We start from the raw sequence: 15,246 nt of genomic DNA on the forward strand, positions 1-15,246 counted from the left end.
CTCTCCTACTCCCCCTGCTTGTGTTCCCTCTCTCGCTGTGTCTCTCTCTGTCAAATAAATAAATTAAAAAAAAAAGGCTTTGAAATTCAGATCCCCCAACTGTAAAAGGAGGCGATGGGGCTAGAATATTTCTAGTTCCTTCCAATGGAAAAAACATGTATGTATCTGTGGTCCTGAAGTGTGCCTGGGTTGGCTTGGGGCAGAACTTCACAACTTGATTGGGAGGTACCTGAGGACGCCTCAGGATCCCTCTGGGGACTCTGCCTTACCCCCCAGAGCCTCCTTCCCCCTCCTCTCCTAACCTCTCTTCCAGCTCTCCCTTGTTGCTCACCTCCCAGCCTTTCAGGGCTCTGCTGCCCCAGGCCAAGAGCTCAGACCCACAGGCGGGCTTCGGGGAAGAGGGGGCCACAGGGAGTCGAGCCCACCCTCCCGGTAAGGCAATGTGGGGACGCTTTGGGGCACACAGATTTTCTCGTTTTCTTGCACGACATGCCAGGGAAGGGGTTGTCAGTTTTGCAATCCTCTGGACTGTTCTGGGTGATTTGGACCCATGCCTCTCCTGACAGGTTGCTTTCCTAACCTGGGACGATGGGGCGCCCTGTTCATCCTTCTCCCACAGGTCATTAACTTTTTCAAGCCTGTTGGAGAAGTCGCTGTTTTGACAGTCAATTGTAACTGTAACTTAATCGGCACGATCTCCATGGCTAATTTCATGTACAGAGGATCGTGCTGTCACAGCTCTGACAGGGTTTCTGCCTCTGGAAGTGAGAGCCACCCTCCTGCTCAGACCTCTGAGGAGGCGGTGGGGGGCTGGGGTCCTGGAAAGGTGCCGCCTGTTTATACTCTCGGGGGACAGTATAGACCTCTGGGGCATGAGTGGGGAGGACAATTTCAGATCAAAGCCCAGTGCGCCCTAGCCAAACCCCATCACCCCTCAGCTGCTCATTGACAACAGGGTGCTAATAAGGGACCCAGCTCGCCAGGGGGGGTGGGTGCACTTGAACTGATTTTATGTAGCAGGACATAAGTGCTAAGTATTATTACAGTAATAGGAAGAGAGCCACCATTAGCTTTTTAAGCCCCAGGGATACTTGAAAATCAGAAACTCACAGAGGTGCTGATAACGGCCGCCTGAGAGCTAGAACTCGCTTATGCACAATCACCAAGCTGCTAGCATTTAACTCATCACTGTGCACAGTAATTTGGATTACATCAGTCTGAAAGGGGACTGGGGATCTGGAAGGGGTGGTAATTAAAAAAAAAAAAATCCTTTTCTATGTGTTCATTTAATCAACAAATATCGGCAGAGTGTCAGGATTTGCTCCTGGCGGGAGGTGAAGGTACCCTGCAGCGTAGCCAGCCTCCGGGAAGGGAAGGGAGGAAGGATTCTGAGGGTGGGTGTTATTCCAGAGCCCGAGGAGAGCAAGCAGCAGGATCCTGGGGCAGATGAACAAGGGCAGGGGGTCTGGGAGCCTAGCACAGGCCCTGGTGCCTGGTGGACCCCCCCGCCCCAAATGTTCGTGGAACGAATGAACTCCGTGAATAAGAAGGAACAACTGTCAGAAAGTCCAAAGGGGGGGTGGGATAAATTCAGTCCAGTTAGGGGCAGCGAAGCCCAGGAGAAATCTGTGTGACGGGGTGTGCGGCCTCGGAGGAATAGCACAATGGTGGCAGAGGGCCCAGGCGCAGACCTGGGTTGGTCACAAGAATCCGGGGCCACAAAGGACAGAGAGAGAACAGAAGCAGGGCCAGGCCCTGGGAAAGGAGTGGACCCAAGTAGCTCCTCTCAGCAACAGCGCTGAATCCCCTGGGCACCAGCCAAGGGAACGTGCAGTTCAGGCTCTGCGTTCCCCACAGACCACGCCCCGCGGCCCGTCTTCTCTGTTCAGGCAGGCCTCATCCCAGCTTCCCCAGCAGGAGATTTTCTGAGCCATTCTTCCATTTCCATCCTTGCTGTGTGTTTGATAAATATTTTTCCATTTCATCCTCACAGCCGTGATTTGGCGGTCGGCATTGGCCCAGTTTTTCAGATGATGAACCTAGGCTCAGAGAGGTTCAGTAGCTTGCCCAAAGTCGCACAGCAAGTAAACATGAGAGCTTGGAGCTGGAACCAGGTATGTCTGACTTCAAAGCCTGGATTTGTTCTCCTTCATCAAGGCACTTCATAGACTCACAGAACCTCCAAGCTGGAAGGGATCTGGAAGATCCTATAGAGGAGCCCTCTGAGTGAGGCAGGAATCCTTTCCCAGCATTCTGCATAAATGGTGTATGCTCTTGCTCCGGGAAATTGCAAACAAAGAAAAAAAGAAAGGGTGAAGAAGGAAGGCAAGGAAGAAGGGAGAGAGAGAGAGAGAGAGAGGCAGGGAGGGAGGAAACCAAAGTCCAGCTTCAATGAACATATTTAGAATTTCATTGACAGAAAAGCCTAGCAAGAAGCTGTTTTAATTTCAGCGTACCTGAACGTTATGTTTAGTGTTGTTCTTGTATCCAGTTACATTTGGAGAGGGGCCCCGTCGCCTGCTTGGGGCTGGAAGTCTCGGGTCGCCCTGGCCTGTGAAGTTTTGTCCTGGCCTCTGAGATGTGCTCTCTTCTTCCCAGGCAATGCTTTGTCTCCTCTTGACAAAGGTCCTAATTTGCTGCCCTCATCATGGAGCTTTTCTCTCACATCCCCCAGTTTGACCGCACGCCAGTTGTAGCCCAGGGGGCCCCATCCCACCTGCCCAGGCTTCGTGAGTGAGGCCAAGCCCGGGGAAGAAAGTAGGAAACAGGCCATGGGCAGTCCCACAGCCGGGTTAGATAAGAGCTAGTAGCTTCCCTGGATCTGGTACCTTGGGGAGACAGAAACTCCAAGAGCCTGGAGTTGAAACGGGATGCACAGAGGTGAATCCGTTACTTGGCCAGGTATTTGTGGGGAGACCGCTCTGGGACCTAGAAGAGCCACAACTCCGTCCAAACCTTGTGGTTTGCAAGGTTTGCAAGGGCTCTCGTTCTGTTTACCCTCAGGTGGCTTCGAATCTAGGCCGGGGACCAATGAGAAGACACTTACGGGCTAAGCTATGTGACAAGAACCATAAAGGCAGTAGGAGTTTAAAAAGGAAGAGACAGATGGGGACGAGGTTAGCTGGAGGCGCTTCTGGCAGGAAGAGGGTCCTGAATAAGGCCCGTGAAACCTGGGGTGGATCTGGGTGGAGAGTGGGGCGGTGGGGGGGAGGGCGTGGGGAGGACGCGGTGAGAGCTGAGGGTGTAAGAGCCGGGAGGATGGGAAGTCCTCACCAGCACGTGACGAATCAAAACGAAAAACAGCGCTACTTTACATTCATCACAGGTCTCAGAGTAACTTTACGTGTCGTGCGTCCTGTGACTTCACCACACACCACACCTTGTCAGGTTTTTCTCGACAAGTTTAGGAAGGTATGGCCCCGTTCTCCAAGCACTGCTGACTGGGGTGAGGGGCAGGGGCACCAGACCCCGAGGTTGGACTTTTGGATTTGGAAACCCAGAGTGGTTCCAGCGAGTCTCCTCCCGGTGGCTGAAGCTGTAAGAGGCAACGTTTGGAAGACTGGGAAAGTAGAAGGTCCGGAGAGAGAGGAGGGAAAGAGGCGATGAGGGAGAAGCCGGTGTGCACAGATTCCGGGGGAGCGGGCCCATGGCTCCCCTTCATAAGCCACTTAGGCCTCAGGAAAGAATGAGGCTCAGTGAGAAATTTTGCCCCAAATCATCAGCCAGGAAGTCATGAAACCTGGACTCAGATCTGTCTGATTTCAAAGCCCGGGGTCCTCAACCCCTCTCCCCACAGCGTCGACGCTGTGTTAGTTGGCTAGGGTTGCGCTAACAAAGTACCACAGACTCGGTGGCTTTGACAAAGGAAACTTACCATCCTGTGGTTCTGGAAGCTAGAAGTCTGAAATCAAGGTGTCGCCAGGACCCTGAACTCTCGTCTGGCTTCTGGTGATGCGAGCAACCCTTGCCTCCTGGCGGCCATACTTCTTGGCGGATGTTTCTTTGTCCCTTCAAAGGACACCAGTCCTACTGGATTCAGGGCCCACCCTAGTCCAGCAGGAGCTCGTCTTAACTTGATTCCATCTGCAAAGACCCTATTTCCACCTCAAGTCACCTTCAACGCATCTCCTTCAGGGACACAATTCAACCTGTAGCCCTCCTCCAGAGAATGAGATCTGGCTGGTGAGGGAGCCGAGGCCAAGGGATTTGGGGATTGACCCAGGCCTCCAGGCCATCGGTCCACAGGGAGCTGGTGCTGGGAACTCCCTCTCCCCTCTTTCATGTTACAGGTAAAGCTGTCTTGCAGCCACAGGAAAAAAGACACAGAAAATAATGTAAACTGGGGAGGGGTGAGCCAAAAGCAGATATTTAAATCCTCAATGATGAAGTGAAAAGCTGAGTGGGGGCCAGGGGTAAGGGAAAAAGAGGAGCCGGCAATGAGATCACAGCGGCCGTTCATTTATTCCAAATTAAGGGACTCGCATGTGCGAGGTACATGGGGACGTGTCTGCCACGCAGTCAGCTTTCGAGAAGGAGCTCCCTGTTACAAATGCGTCTGTGCATTCAGATGCCCACTTGACCTCTTTTCTTCCTGTCTTCTGTGATGTGTCTCTGGGTAATTCTGAAAGATCACTGTGCTTTACAGTCTTTTAAGAACCAAGATTTTGGCCTGCTCCTTAGTTTTGGAGATTGGTAGTAAATCTTTAAAACCAACATCTTTGAGGAAGAACCAGAATTAGCCAAGCAAGAGAAGAAGAATGTGACAAATTATACTAACCATAATACAATAATTTAATTCATGTCTGGAAACCCTGAGCAAACAGTCATTTTCGAAATATAGTTCAGATACTATTCTGCGCTAATAAAGATCTTGCTCTTATATGTATATATAATATAATATATGTATAATATTGTATATACCATAGCCCCTAAAAGCATGTGTCTCGGAGTAACTTCACGTATCATGTGTCCTGTATATGTGTGTGTGTGTGTGTGTGTGTGTGTGTAGGCTCTAAGAATATATGTATTTATGTGTGTGTATTTATGTACATACATACTATATACACACACACACACTTCAGATTCTAATTAACAGGCCTTGGTTAAATGTCTACCACCTTCAGGATCTCCAATGTCACTTTAGTCTCAAGACAACAGATTGACAACCAGGAAATGCCCTGGGAACATAGATGTTACACCCTTTGGGCTTAGGAGACCAATGATATTTGTAGGGGGCAGAATTTAGGGACCCCCCCCCGAAAGAGGAGGTATGTGTTGTAACATTCTGGATGACGCACAGATCTCCAGCAATTAGGTGCTTCCCACAAAATGTCTCCCCAGTTCCCCAGTTTTCTCTCCCTTTCCACTTCTGACACCCAGTGTCATCATTCCTCCCGTTCTCCTCCCGCGTAGCCCAGGGCTGGATCCCAGGCGCTCTTACTTTTGGAGGTGCCCCCTCCCCCGTTAGGTCAAGCACGTTCAGATACCGCCCCCCCCACCCTCTACAGTAATCGATCACTACATCAGGGCTGAGTTCAGTCGTGATGCTGCGTTAGCATGTGACACTTTTAGACATTTGATGAAACTTTTATTAATTTAGTTTCTTTTCTTCCCGGATTCTGAGGACAATAAAGTCTCCTCTTGAGTAAATGAGCACGTTTGGAATTCCTTATTTGGCATTCACCCCTCTGATTTGCCTCTCACAGCGACCTCTCAGTATTGACGGGCATCGGCAGGCCCAGCTGAGCTTTGATTCCTGGATCCCCCTTTCTTCTCGCTCCTGTGACCTTCGTCACAGGTTTGCTTCAGGACCCAGCAAGACCACCTCCTCTTCTCTTTGAACTTCCCTCATCTTGCTGCAGCCTCCAAAAGAGGCCCCCTCTGAACTCCTGATGGTGCTTCTTGTTTGGCACTTTCTTTTCTATTCCAACTAGATAGATATCGAGCGAGCGTCTGATATGGACCACTGCCGTGCTTTTGTGCCTCGCTGAATCTCCTACGACGAGATTTATTTATAGATGTTGGCTGCAGATACCAATCCCAAAGACGCAAAAGGGAAAAGTCAGCACTTACTTCTTTCACTGAATCAAGGTGCACCATAATTTTAAAAACCTGTCTCTCAGCTTACAGACATTCAAGCCCTCGAGCCCTCTCTCCTATAACCTAAAGAATTGAAAGAGTATTTTAAAACCCCGAAAGAGGAAAAACATGAAAAGAAGCTGAGCTTTTCAGCACTTCCCATGAAGCAGGCTGCACCTTGAATGTTCAAAACAGTAAATTATTTCCTAAAGTGTTTTCTACACGCTGAGTCCTAGGTCTGAATATTTATTTCGACTTCCACCATTAAAGGAAAGGAGAAAATATGAAATCAGAAAACCACAGCCCATTCCTCTCTAAGAGATGTACCTCATTCTAGCACACCTATGTAGATAAGTGAGTCTTTCTGTTTTTCGAAATATAAAATAATATAGAGAGAGAGGAGGCAGCTATTAATTAATCGAGGACTGATTATCCAGTCTGGATCTGACCCAGACTCTTGGTCATTTTGTACGTTTTTCTACCCCACACTCGTGGATATCACAGCCCCCATGGGCAGCCTGCATGCGAAGACAGCCATTACTTTTTGACATAGTAGTTTGGACTCGAATTCTTGCAAGATCCTTGCGTGATGTTTGTACCTGGTTTCTTCATAGTTTCCTTGGTACCCTTAATTAAACCAGATCGCTTCAGGCTGGTTGTTCAGAGGGTCTGGATGATTTAAAACAAAACACAACAAAGCATTATCTACTTGGCCATGCCCACTGGAAGGATGTCATCTTGTCCTTCCTCTGCTAGCCTGGGGCCGGAGTGGGGCTGCCTACCCCTTGCCCTGCATAGAGACCAACAATCTTTGGGGGATGCGCAAGGGGGCCAGCCCGTGGTCTGCGCTCCAAGCATGCTTTGAGGAGTTACTAGTCAGTGGGTCTAAAGTACCATAGAAACCGAAATTGTTTCCGAAAATGCTAAACAATAAGACATTTCTCCAAAGGGCCTGGGTCCCTTCATTATTTTATAGGAAATCCAACTCCAGCAGCCTCACACAGCCATTATCACTTAATTACCAACATAAATCTCACTAGCAACTTCCATAACTTCATTTGCAAATGAATATGCACACCTCCTAAATCATCCCCTCCTTTTCTCTCTCTCCTGGAAGCCATTCCCCAATTGATGGGAGCTCAGAAAAACTCCAAGGCAGCCGTGATTTGCAGAGGCTCCCAGGTGGCCTGTGGCCCGCCGGGCCAGCGTGTACCTGGAACATGGTTAGACGGGCACCACAGTGCCCACCTTCCCGCTTACACCCATAAATCCTTGCTGGCCTCTGCGAGGGGCAGGAACATGGCTCCCTCTGCTTAAAAGGTTCACAAACCACAGTCAACTTCTTAGTGATCTGAGGCCAAGTTTCCGGTATGTAATGAAAACTGAAACCTGGTTTTGGGTTTCCTCCCCAAATTTACACAGAGCTAGTCATGGCAAGAGACGTGTGAGGTAGCTAGGACAAGCAGCACTGAGACTCAACTGAGACGCACGGCCTCAAGTTCTATTTCGGGCTCTGCCACCAACGTGTGTGGCCTGAAGCCCGTCACCCACCCTCACTCCCCTTAGGTAACTTTCTCTAGTAGTGAGAGGGTGCTTTTGACCTTGACTTTTCCTTCTGGGCCCTGTGGGGGCTACAGGGCGGAGGACTTTGAGGTAGGAGCATCCCTCTGAGTCTTATTTACAGCACACACACTTCAGGATGCTATGGCCATCCCACCCGCATCACCATTTATATGTTGCCCTCTGTCTGCATTCTGAAGTGTTGCTCTTCTTTCTTTTAGGCTTCGGCTTGGATTTCAGGCACATTTATACTTGTTTGGCTTTCGACTTAATGGAGACGACCAGAATCATGCCTCCGTTATTTCGAGGGTTCACCTAAATGACCCCCCAGATCATTCCCAATGTGGCGCTTCTGCGAGTTTACGAAATGCCCTGGCAGAAAGAGAGCAAACCCAGGCTTTGAAGGCAGGCATACCTGGTCCCAGCTCTTAGCTCTCGAATCTACTAGCTGTGTGACTTCAGGCAAACTATTTAACCTCTCTGAGCCTGATTTCCTTATCTGAAAAACTGGGCCAATGCCAACTACCAAACTGTTGCCACAAAGATTAAGAAAATACTTACGAGACATGGAACAGAGTGCCTACTATATAGTAGATGCTGATGCCAACGCGAAATTCTGCTTTTCTTTTTTCACGTGAGTCTCCGATGGGTCAAAAATGTAGGCCATCATACATTTGAATATTGCTTCTTTCTTCTCATCCAGGGTCCCACTTCAGAAAGAAGGAAAGAAGGAAATAAACAATAACCCTCACTGGCTCTGCTGAAAGCATCACCCATCCATTGAAATGTACTTTCCATTCAAAAACTAGGTTATTAATTATTCATTCCTATTGGAACTGAAATAAGAACAGAGCTCACTGCTTACGACCGGAGCTTGACAGGAACAGGGCTCCAACTGCTTGATTTCAATCGTTTCCTGTGATCTATGTAATATATCCCAAATCTGAGATTTGCAGTGTTAAGAATCAGGCAAACTTTAGACTGAATGACTGTCGGTAATATTTAGTAGATGCCCTGGAATGACTGTTCACTTTCCTTTCATTTCCATTCCAAGCAGTGCATTTCTTGGGGATTATTTCACTGCATGGGTGGCCCGAGTCCCTGGGCCTTCAGCCGTATGGCTCATTCCACTGCTCTGGGCAAGCAATAACCACCCAAAAATGCAAGCTTTTCTTTCATGCCCCAGTGGCATGAGTAACATCATTAACTCTTCAAGGCTGAGGTTTGGGATTACGTAAAAACCTTACACCCCGCTGTGTTAGCAGTCCGAATACCAGAGTAACAAAGTGTTTGCAGTCTGTTTTTCATGCCAGAACTGCGGTTGCCCTAATAAACAGTCCTTGAGATATTTTTTCCCAGCGATTACATTTCATCAGGATTGCGGATTTCAAAATGGAAGCTAAGTACTCCCTACTGCTAGTTCCAGCAAGAACAAATACGCGAGACTCTTCAGACCAGGGGAAATGCTGCTGACATGTCCCCCGGAGCGAAAGGACGGGAAGAGCACAGCTGTGCAGGATGGTGTTTCACATGCTCCTCTATGGATGAGCTTTCTAAAGAGTAAAAAACCTTGCAGGACACTCGGTAAAAGGAGACACAGTAACACATTTCCTATGGGCCTTGGGCCAGGGCTGGGACAAACAAGAGCCCCATGCACGTGCACTGTGGATTCCGCGCGCCATCTGGTGGCTCGGAGCTGACATGGCAAGCACCGTCTGGGCTTTCACCCCATTGAGGCCTCATTCACACAAGGAGCGCTAAGTAGGCTTTGAAGTTCTGTTGGGAGGCGATCACCGGGCCCCCAAAGGAAGACACCAAGGGCCGGGTGTTCTGAATTCCATTCTTTATTCCACAACAGGATACTGAGCCCCCGGGTTCTCCTGGAAAACAGAGATAACTATCCTTCCTTTAGGACCAGCCTTCCACAGACACAGCACCTTGAGCGATCATCTCTGAGCGGTCTGGCCCTTCCTGTTCTCCTTCCTATGTCATGATCACCCAGGTCTGGGTACAGGAGGCCCCCTCTTGCCCCTGCCTGGAACCCACTTACGTCCTCCCTCCAGCCTCTGGATCCTGCATTTCTGCAGGCTCGGTCCACAAGCATCTTTACATTCTCAGAAGACCTGTCTCAGTTTTTGCTCACCCTAGCGTTTCCAAAGCATATTCCAAGAATACTGGATTTATTATTAAGAATTGTAACTTTGGAGCGCCTGGCTGGTTCAGTCAGAAGAGCATGCGACTCCTGATCTCCTGGTTGCGTTCAAGCCCCCTGTTGGGTGTAGAGGTTACTTAAAAAAATAAATAAACTTAAAAAAAAAAAAAAAAAGAATCGTACCTTTAAAAGAAGCCATCCACCTTGGGAAACTCTGGCTTATACCAAGTTAAAACAGATATTATTGTGGGACGTCTCAAGAGCTTCAACATTCTGAGATCATAGCAGATTTTTAAGAAGGAGCTACAGTTTGCCAAACTTACTTGACATCAAAACCTTTTCCCCACCTCCACCTTTGAAGTGCTTCTTGACATACTGCATTTGACAAAATAACTTTAGGGAGAAAATGGTCTAACCTTCTCACTTGATTAGACCGCCATCTTTTCATAAGTGAAAAACTGTGTGAGTCTCCTCCGGCTGCCATAACAAAAGTACCACACACGGGTTGGGGGGGGTGGTCTTACACCACAGAAATTTATTTTCTCACAGTCCTGGAAGCTGGAAGTCAGAGATCAAGGTGTGGGCAGGGCTGGTTTCTTCTGAGGCTCTCTCCTTGGCTTGTAGGTGGCCATCTCCTCTGTGTGTCTTCACATGGTCTTCCTTCTGTGTGTGTCTGTGTCCTATCTCCTCTTCTTATAAGGACACCAGTCCTATTGAATTATAGTCCAGCTTCGCGATCTCATTTTAACTTAATTACTTCTTTAAAGATCCTATCTCCAAATACAGTCACATTCTGAGGTGCTGGGGTTAGGACTTCAGTATATGAATTTTGAAGGGGGACACAATTCAACTCATGATAGCATCTTCGTTTTATATCTGTTGGAGAAAATGTGTGCATCGATGGAAAGTTATGCATTCTTTAGAGCAGGGCCAGCAAACTATAGCCAGGGGGCCAGATAGGGACTGCCACCTGTGTTTATAAATAAAGTTTTATTGGCACAAAGCTATGCTCATTCCTTCACAGATTGTCTGTGGTTACTTTCATGTTCAAATACCGTATGTGGCTTGCAAAAACCAGAAATATTTATTATCTGGCCCTTTATAGAACACGCTTACCAATGCCTGGTCTAGAGCACATCCCTCAGGGCTATCTAATTCCGATGCTGTAGGGACTCTGCCCCTTTCATTGCTTTTGAGCTATTTTACAACTCAATAAGTTGTAGATAATAGATAGCAATACAAAATAATCTTTGCTTATGGACACAAACAAGCCAGCTCTGCCCCCTCTTCCTCATTCCTTTCAACATTCCTCACCTATAAACGTGGTGGTTCTTTGGATTCTCTTTTGAACTGGTTGTGACCTCTTGCAGTACCCTCATTAATCATGAGTTAAATAAAATCTTTAACACATGGTCATTTTATATCTGGATGAGAGTCATAATTTTACCTTTTTGAAAATTTTCCTTTAACATGTCAATGTGATTATGCTTGGGTGTGATAATAGCATTGGGATTATGAAGGACGATGGTTTTGTTCTCAGAAGATGCATACTGAAACATTTGGGGGGCGTGTCATGACGCTTACAATTGACTTTCCAAATGCTTCGTTATGCATGTATAGACACATGTGTGCATACATACTTCCACATACATAAGGTGTATGAGGGGAAGACAGAAAGGGAAAGGGCGTATGATAAAATATTAACAGCCAGTGAATCTAGGTGAAAGCCGCATGATGCAGTGGAATGGCATACCACTCATTCAACTTTTCTGTGGGTTTGACAATTTTCCAAATAAAAAATGGGAGGGATAAGGTTATGTCACATTCTCAGCTCAGCATGGAGCCAATCCCATGACCTAGATCTGTGGGTGTTTCTCCAGTACTTCTGAGAGCAGCCAATTACGGACCTTTGTTAGCTCTCTGACTCTTCAGAGTCCGTGCCACAAAGAAGAATAAGCAAATGAGACACTGATGTTTCTATTTTATTGACATCAAACCTTTTCCCCACCTCCACCTTTGAAGTGCTTCTTGACATACTGCATTTGACAAAATAACTTTAGGGAGAAAATGGTCTAACCTATTCAATTTTTTTAGAGTCTTTAAATGGTACCAAGTGAACAAGATATTAAGGTAGAATTTTTTTAACCAGATTTCTCATATTCCCAAAGAATTCTTTTAAAATAAATAAATATTAGGGCACCTGGGTGACTCAGTCAGTTAAGTGTCCGCCTTCAGCTGGGGTCATGATCTCGGGTTCCTGGGATCAAGCCCCACCCTGGGCTCTCTGCTCGGTAGGGAGTCTGCTTCTACCTCTCCCTCTGTGTTTTGTCTCTCTCTCTCAAATATATAATAGGTAATCATAAATAAATAAAATAAAATAAAAAAATAAATATTTTCAAACAAGCCCAGGATTTGAGGACTGCTTGGAGGACGTTCATGTTCAAGCTTAGGGTACAACTTTTGAGAGTGGGCATTGAGGTTTGTGTCTCTCAATTGCTGCACAGATATTATAATAACCCGCCCCCCCAGAATGACATCATGGCCTTAATGCAGTTAGGAACCCCCATTAATTGTCATGTGTCTGCTGCTTGAGTTGGGACTGTCAAATTTGGAGCAGTTAGCATACTTAGAGGTATGAACGGCCAGGTAACAATGAGGGAAGAAAGTAAGCTACGTTCTCAAACACTGTGTTATTTAGCATGAAGGTTTGGGATTGAAATTTTCTGCCTGAGGGAAGCAGAAAAAATGAGTTTTTACAGAATGCTGCCTGTTTCTAAATCTAAAAGGCACACTAAAAATAGCTCCCGGGACGGTGCTGCCCAGAGGCTTCCTGAGCTGCCCAATGGGAGTTCCTGCTTGGGGAATCTGTCCTTCAAAGCTGCTCCTCCGAACAGCCCCGAACAGTCCCGAGAGTGTGTGAGTCACGGGGTTCTCCTGGGCTGCCTTTCATCTGGTCACAAGGAAGCAGGGGCTGGAGTGGACGGAGATGCTCCTTAATTGAAGGAGGCCCTAGAGGAGGAGACTTTCCACCTCTGACAAAGCTGACGGTCCTGAAGGGAGAGGAGCAGTGCAGGCTCAGAGATCTGACCACCGTGAAATCAACAAGAGTGAATGGGCTTTGGCCATGACCAACACTCAGGCTGAAAAAAAAACTGCCTTTCTCTTCCGTCCCACCGGGAGCATGCTGTTTAAGACATGGATTTTTCTTATCTGGGTTATCGTCATATCCAGGTCCTTTGGATAGTTTTGCCCACTGCAGTGAGTCTTACTTAGGGACTCCCCAATCCTTTTTCTGTAGCCCATTTCAGTTCAGATTGTCCTGTTTTTAAATTTTCCTGTCTGTGTTGGGATGGCCGAGGCCCTGGGATATTCATTTGTCTAAACCTCCACAGTGTTTAGCGTAGTGTCATTCCTGGAAAGGGGGTTCCAGAAATAGACTTTGAGGGGCACCTGGGTGGCTCAGTCAGTGAAGCGTCTGCCTTCGGCTCAGGTCATGATCCCAGGGTCCTGGGATGGAGTCCCGCATCCCTGCTCGGTGGGGAGTCTGCTTCTCCCTCTGATCCTCCCCCTGCTCACGCTCTCTCTCTGTCAAATAAATAAAAAATCTTTAATAAAAAAAAGGAAATAGACTTTGAGTGTATATACTCAAAAGAATATTTGAGGGCATATAGTCCCTCAAAGGCAGGGACTCAAAGAGCTATCTGCATACCTGTCTTCACAGCAGCATTGTTCACAAGGGCCAAGGGGAGGAAGTGTCCTAGCATTCACTGGATTAGTGGACACGTAAATGTGGTCTATCCACACAATGGAATATTATTCAGCCTTTACGAGGAAGGAAATCCTGACCCAGGCTACAACCTGGAGGGACCTTGAGGCTATTCTGCGAAGGGAAATAAGCCAGTCACAGGACAAACACTGTATGATCTCACTCACAGGAGGTTCCGACGGGAGTCAAATTCAGAGAGACAGAAGGTGAAATGGTTGCTGCCAGGAGCTGGGGGCTGAGAGGCAAGTTATTGCTTGATGGGAACAGAGTTTCAGTTTTGCAAGATGAAAAGGGTCCTGGTGGTGATTTTTTGCACAACAGCAGGGATGTGCTTCATGCCAGTGAAATGGTTAAGATGGTACATTTTACGTTTGTGTGTTTTGCCACAATTAAAACAGAAAAAGAAATACTTCGTTAAATGTCGAATTAGGGAGCTCATGAGTGATTTCTGCTGCACCTGTGCAGTCCTGCTCTCTCAACAGGATCACGCTTCTGCAACATGTAAATCATATTCGATATCGATGATCGGTGTTCCCTCCTCCCCCTGAAAAGCCCTCCACTGGCTTCCCACCTAGAATCAAGTCTGAAATTCTTAGCACAACCCATTGGCCTGCCTGGCCTGGCCTGGCCTTCCGGGCCTGCCTCATCTCACACATGCCTCCCTCATTCTTCTGTCTTTCCTCCCGCTCCCTCCAGTCCCACGGTTTTCCTGTAGTTTCCCCTGGGGAAAGCTTCCATCAGCTCTTATCTGGCTAATTCCCCTCATTCTTTCAGTATCGGCTAACATACCCTATATCAGGGAAGCCAGTCCTACCACCCAGGCCAGCTGGGGCCTCCGGCTGTGGGCTGTCTGCACGCTCTTTGCTTGGTCTTGCATAGTACTTAGCATACCAGTTGTTAATCGTTCAGAAAATCATTCAGACTGTAAGCCCCATGAGGACAGAGACATGGACTGCCCCCGTGGCCCGTCACAGGCACTCAGACATTTGCTGGATGAATGAGCCTGATGTCACATTGTCCTTTGTGATGTGGACAATTTCTGCCCGCCCCATCGTCAGGGGTGTGACACCTGCTAAGACCCCAGGCAAAGTAAATTCATTTCACGTGCAGCCCTGGGTCATCCCCTAAAGCAAAAAAGGTCAAAGTCGCAAGCTCTGCCATCATTCCTAACCGAGGGGGATCAGCATTTACAGACAACTGTGGTCAGGTGCTCAATGCACGGCCCTGCTTATTCACACGGACATTAGTATTTTTCACAACGTCAGCTCTAGATATAAAAAGAAATTGCCCACAGACGAGATGGCACGTTAGTTTACCAATACCTAGATTTTCACGTTGATCGCAAACAAGATCAAGGACTATGTCTTCTACCTCCCCTCCAGGAAACCCTGGCACTCTGCTTCCTCTTCGCAAAAGGAACTGGGTGTTGGTGATGGGGCAGAACATTCCGGAACAACTTACTGTTGTTTTGCTCCCACTATTTCTTTGTCCTTTTTACCACTTTGGCTCACACCTCTCCTGTCCTTTCCGCCTTCACTCCACCTGCTCGCAAAGTTTTCTTCCTCTTGGATCCGGTCTCCTGAAGTTAGAACAGTCAGTCTTTTTCTGTTCTCACCATCTGCTGCTGGATAAGGGGTGGAATGCTGTGTGTGTGTGTGTGTGTGTGTGTGTGTGTGTGTGTGTGTGTGTG

General features: G+C 47.7%; 1 long non-coding RNA gene across 5 annotated transcripts in view; it reads right to left on the reverse strand.

The window, feature by feature from the left end:
- Positions 1-5,468: 5,468 nt before the first annotated feature.
- The window catches only part of LOC112807790 (uncharacterized), an 18,962-nt gene continuing 9,184 nt past the window's right edge, over positions 5,469-15,246 (reverse strand). For 2 of the 5 annotated variants that reach the window (XR_012374320.1, XR_012374318.1), the window contains 2 exons: positions 8,200-8,348; positions 5,469-6,747 (listed from right to left, as the gene is read on the reverse strand). This is a non-coding gene — a long non-coding RNA (uncharacterized lncRNA). Of the gene's footprint in view, positions 6,748-8,199; positions 8,349-8,496; positions 9,050-9,093; positions 9,194-15,246 lie in introns of those variants that run through there. The other 3 variants (XR_012374319.1, XR_012374321.1, XR_012374317.1) reach the window with 3 other exon arrangements.

Source organism: Callorhinus ursinus, unplaced genomic scaffold (assembly GCF_003265705.2).
Source record: "Callorhinus ursinus isolate GAN/ISIS: 27379988/994484 unplaced genomic scaffold, GSC_fseal_2.0 scaffold32, whole genome shotgun sequence".
NCBI classification, from domain to species: Eukaryota; Metazoa; Chordata; class Mammalia; order Carnivora; family Otariidae; genus Callorhinus; species Callorhinus ursinus.